We start from the raw sequence: 6,000 nt of genomic DNA, 5'->3' as shown, positions 1-6,000 counted from the left end.
TTTTTTTATTACAAAATATAAAAAAACAATGCAGTTTGGTGTTTTCAGAGCTCAGCAACTTCAGCGCAAAAACGCCCACAGTTTTTGCTGCTCATGGCGCTCTCAGTTGAAAATAGTTAAACTTTTGGAAAAGCGTTGCGCTCGTCAATGTCGCTTCTCCATCACGGACCAATCAAAATCAAGAAGGGACTGAAACTCCTGAGCCTGACCTCTTCAGAGTCCTGACCATCGTTTCATGTCAAGCCTGTGATATCACTGCACACCTTCAATCCTGCTCATGAATCAGAAACATCGAATGCAGGATTTTAAGTTAAAATACAGGAAATAGGTGGGTGCATATTAATGGCCATGTCTTCTCTCTTTTGTGGCATCCCTTACCACACTTTGTCACGTTTAACATCTAAAAGTTACGTCACCTCTTCTCTGACCGCGGATAAACACAATACTTCATCTGAGAGCAACTTTCTCTCCGTCTTTCCAAGAAATGAACCTTCAAAGGCCTGCTGAATGTCTCCCAGCATGCATTGCGGTCCATTGTGTTGAATCCGTGTTGTGGCTGTTGAAGCATGATAATTTAGGGAGAGAACGTGCAGCTCCTCATCACCCCTCTGCAGCCCTGTGTAAATGGAGGGAATTGTTCGACACTTTGGAGCTGGGATGAGCCTCATATTACGAGCGCTTCATTTTGCCGACCTGCAGGACGCAGCACAATGTGAGAGAATCAGTGTTCATGCTGCTCAGCCAGTCTGATAATTTAGCTTTATATGGGTACAGCCTGCGCAGGTCAGGCAAAGAGCAAGGTTGTAAAAGTGTCTCATCTATGAAACAAATGAATAAAACCATGAGGAAAGTACAACGGAGGTTGAATAATGGAAGGACATGAGGTGTCACAGATGACATAAAAACACCACAAAACGTGGCAACAGCAACAAAATGCAAGGCAATCTGTTGTTTGGGAAAGCAGTTTGGTCTATTTACAATACTCCAGTTAAAAGGAGTATTCCGACAATTTGGTATTACACATATAAACACGTAAATCAAAATAACAAAGGGGCAAGGATTTTTAGAGCCTAGAATGCAGACCAAGCTCCAAATATATTCATCCATTATCTAAACCAAAAAGGTCCAGTCAAAGACCCAGTCAAACACAGGGCTGACACATAGAGACAGACAACCTTTCACACTCACACTCACACCTGCGGGCAATTTAGAGTCACCAGTGAAACGAGCATGTCTTTGGAGTGTGGGAGGAAGCTCTAGCCGCAAGGCCACAGCGCAGCCCGCTCCAAATATGGCAGTTCATAAATTTCCATCAGTGAAATATTGTAATCAATCCTAACGACATCGTGCATAAATCTAATTCAGTGGAATTCCCATTTAAAGTCGTTTTGAGACGGCTCATGTAAGTATTAAACATGTTAAGATTCTTTCTAGGCAGTTGTGTATTTATACTTAAAGCCTGAAACTAGTGTTACGCACTAGCGTGTTGGAATTGTCACATCACATTGTTGTAGGAAACGTGGAGTTTCTCTCGTTGATTCTGATGCGTATGTGGGGAAAAACTGAAGCATGAAGCCGAACCTTTTTGCTGTTTTCTTTCCTTGTTCAAAGTCAAATGTCATGGTAGTCAAGAGATTGTCTCATCAACTCCGACTGTTCGCAAGAACTTTATTTATTCTGCTTGTACTAACTTCCTTAGACAGGCACAATGAAAATATTACGTTCTTACTCAGGTAACAAGTTGCATGTTCTGCAAAACTGTCTTTTTAAGTACCACACCAAATCTACTTCCTGTGTTCATATTTCACAACTTCGTTGTTGTGTAAATCAACATACTGAAGTTTGAAATCATCCACAGTTCATTCAGAACGCTGAATCACCACCATGTCTGACATCAGTCATCACAGAGCATTCAAACCAATTCTTCTTTCCCATCTCACGACTTTGCACAAAGCTGATTGATGTGCACACAGTCCTGGATCTCTGACACAAGCCCCCTAGGCATTCAGGAATTCCTTAATGACGCAATGTACAAGATGTTGTGTATAAATCTTATAAACACATGAAGATGATGTCTGTAATAATCTTCTTAAGATAATATTTGTCTTTGGATGTGATACTAAATCCTAATGTTGGTCGATGGCCTCAAAGTGTCAACAAAGAGTGCTATGTTTGTTTGTAGTCGGAAAAACGTTGGCTTGTGTAGGTTATTGTGCACTTGGTTAGGTCAGTCTGATAGGATACAGTGGGGGTCAGATGTCTTGTTCACTGACGTATGCATGAGATAGAGTAGTAATACAAATATTCACATGGTTGAAAGCCCATTTTTGGATGGAGGTTTTTCCCTATCTATTGTGTTTTTTTCGTCTTTAGAGCATGACACACGGATTTTGCATTCAAATAGCTCCTGTTTGTGGTTATATTTGCTCTGTTTGTGCCTAAAATGTATGCTTGTACAAATTTCCCACACTCCCGCTTCAACCTTCTCCTCTCCCTCAGGCCACTTCTGTACGCTTCTCAAAAATCCGCACTCGTATTTCTTCTCTGCACCTGGATTTTTTTGGTGCACCAACCCTGTCAAAATTCCCCAACCAATAGAAAACCAGGTAGAGGGTCGACTAAGGGCCTGTGTCCACTGACGGCAATTTTTTATTACAAAATATAAAAAAACAATGCAGTTTGGTGTTTTCAGAGCTCAGCATCTTCAGCGCAAAAACGCCCACAGTTTTTGCTGCTCATGGCGCTCTCAGTTGAAAATAGTTAAACTTTTGGAAAAGCGTTGCGCTCGTCAATGTCGCTTCTCCATCACGGACCCATCAAAATCAAGAAGGGACGGGACTTCAGATATTGTCAACAACAATGTCAGAGGAGAGGGTATCGTTTTGTTTTTTGGAGGGGACAATTTCCTGTCTAGAGCTGCTGCTAACGCCAGGACGTGATTCCTTTCCATTGTTTTTTGTTTTCTTTGTAAAATTTCATTGAATAAAAGCAGATATTAAGCCAGACAACATTCGTAACCTAGCAACAGTAAGCAGCGGCAAGAAGTGCTCTGAAATTGAAGTCGTGGGAAGCCAGCGCAACAAGTGGCGTTAGTGGGCACAGGCCCTTGTGAAGTTACCTCTACCCTGCTGTCGGTGCTTCAGCTTTACTCTTTATAGGGCCCCGTACGGGTGGTTTCTCCTAAACCGTGTTTGTCCATCATGGCTTTACCTTAAATGTGTAACTTGCTTTCTCTACAACTTTCACAGTACACAGTAGCTCCATAGCACACCAGACTCTCATTGGTGTGTCGGAGGAGAAAACAACAGCATTACTTTTTTAATTTAATCTTCAACTTCAGCATTAACAGCATTCAAACCGCAATTTCCTCAGGAAGTTAAAAAAACACGCTCTTATATAAAGACAAAAACCTCCATGAACAGAAACATAGACATAAACCTTCTCAGAAACAGTCGTGAGCAGTAAGCCAACATGGAAGAGAAGCACCCAGGGAAAAGGTTGAAACAGTAATTCTAACATCTAATCAAACTGATTGAAGAACACAAACCAATCAATGAAAAATGACCACCTCCGCCTGTGTCTCTTGATTGCTTTCTGTTTCCTCGTCCTGGGTTGAACTGGTTTGACTGAGTCACTCAGTTGTCACTCTTTGGGCAGCGCTCGCTGGTCTTGATGAAGTCAGTTCCGCTTTTGTTTCATGGGTAAAAGGAGGCTGGAAAATTGCCTGAAACAACAAATCAAACAAATCACCCTCTCAAGATAATCCCGGCATGGCTGCACGTCACACCTTTACTGTTGTTTCCCCGGAATCTTCCAGGTGGGTGAACGAGCCAGAACCCGCTCCTCCTTCTGTGTCATTTCACTTCTTAGCCTTAAAAACGTCACCCTAAGCTAAACTCTTTCAAGTATTTCTTTATCTAAACTAAATTCCACTGCAAAATGTCTCCATAAAATGAGAGCTTAACATTTGTCTCGGGGACTGAACCTCTAAGGGAACTTAACTTCGTTAGCTCTCTGCACTGCTCAATATCCTGCACATCTGCACAGTTTTTAATTACACCTGTTGTACATATTTTGAATTATACATATTGCTTTTTATATTTTTATTCTTATTGCCTATATTCTTTATCTTAATCTATTTTCTTATTTTTATTCTAGTTCTGTGTTAATTGTTCTGCACTAAAATCTCCAAAACAAATTCCTTGTATGTGCAAACCTACTTTAGCAATAAACCCCAATTCTGATTCTGATAATAGTAGGACAAATGCCAGAAATACTCATAAGAACATTTAAGGAAACTAGCCCAGTCTCGTGAGCGGTTCAGCAACATTTTGTTACAACTTGCACGGTATCTTGCCTTCTACGCCGATCAAAGCCGAGGAGATTTCAAGAGGGACACATTCCAGTCTCTTGGGTCTGAGCTGGCATGCTGTCGTGTTGTGTTTTCCGTCCCCCCCCTTCTCTGGAAGTCTGACTTTAGCACGTCAACATCAAGTCAATTACTCAAGTCTTCCTAAGAATTTTAGTCTCCATTTTCATGCAGCAGCAGAACACAGAGCAGACGTACAACTACTAAGAAACAAAAGGTACTTTTACTAAAATACATTTAAGATACCTTTTAAAATTTAATTTTAAACAGTCCTTTTTAAAGTACTTTTTGCCTCGAGACTCTGATCACATCAAATGGGAACCCGACCGGGGACAAAAGGGGACATACTGAATGAAGAATTGACCTGTACATTCATTTTTGTAACGCTCTGCCCGAGCTGACACATGATCTATAAACCATTTATGATGTACTGCATCACCCTGTTGCACTTCATTTTGTGGGAAACTTTAAAAAGAAAATTGTCAAGTGCCACTGTGTGACCTTGACTGTTGCACACATGCCCAAACACCATGAAATATTACAAGAGAGGAAGAGGGCAGGAAGTAGCATCGAGTCAGATTAAAGTGAAGATGGAAGGATGATTGAGAATGTCAGAGATGGAAGAGCAGATGGGTTTAGGACGGATGCTGAGTGATGGTATCTGTTGAAAAAATTACTGCAAAAAAATGTATATTAATTACAGATATGGTACATGAACATTGGCATGGCCTTTGGTGCTCAAGTTCTAGAAATATTGCGAAACATTCAGTGACTGTTTGAGGCAGATGAGGCTTGATAAAGCTGGAGGAGTGTCGGCTTCTGATGAACAAAATTGTTGAAATTCCCCCCAAAAAATTGCATACATGAAACATTCATGGATAGTGATACCACACATTAAAGTTGTATTTTTTATTTACCTTAAAGGGGCACTCCACTCATTTTACTATCCTCGGGCTGTGAACAGCAGCACCTTTAACCAAGTTGTATTTACACATTTACAACAATGTGAATAAAAATGGAACATAATAACTTTGTCATAACAGGGCACTAAGTCACTAGCTCGACTCTTCTCCTCTGTAGTCCCCCGGTGGTGGAATGAGTCCCTGTCCACCTTTAAGAAGAAGCTAAAGACATGCTATTGATGATGTTGATGATGACGATGATAAAAAATAAATAAATAAATAAAAATCTGGTTCTGTACCCCCTGTGCTTTTAGTCAGAGACATTATGAGAGATAAGGAAAGAATGTTTCCCTTACATGATGCATTTGCAGTTATTCTGCGAACGCAGAATGAAACACAAAATTCCAGTAGGACAAACTTTCCATAAATTGATCAGGAACACTTTGGTGTAAAGATATTTATAGCATCAAAATAAGTCCAACACAAGCAGTGGACTTTTGGCACTGATTGAAAAAGAACTAGCAGTGACGTCTCAGAGAGGAATTGTGGTTTACATGTCAGCTTTGTTATTTTACTTCAGTTTCTGTTCCAGAAAGTTCATTAAGCAATTTCCATCCAACTTCTCACTTTGCTGAAACTACAAGGACAGAAATGCTCTCACGTCCAGTAAACCCTGATTCATATTCTTTGTAAAGATAACCGCTCAAGATAACATCAGAACATTAGTTG

The sequence above is a fragment of the Semicossyphus pulcher genome, unplaced genomic scaffold (assembly GCF_022749685.1).
Source record: "Semicossyphus pulcher isolate SPU_LCO1_2020_fin unplaced genomic scaffold, fSemPul1.0.p SCAF_3, whole genome shotgun sequence".
In the NCBI taxonomy this organism is placed as follows: Eukaryota; Metazoa; Chordata; class Actinopteri; order Labriformes; family Labridae; genus Semicossyphus; species Semicossyphus pulcher.
Note: the sequence above shows the minus strand (reverse complement) of the source record.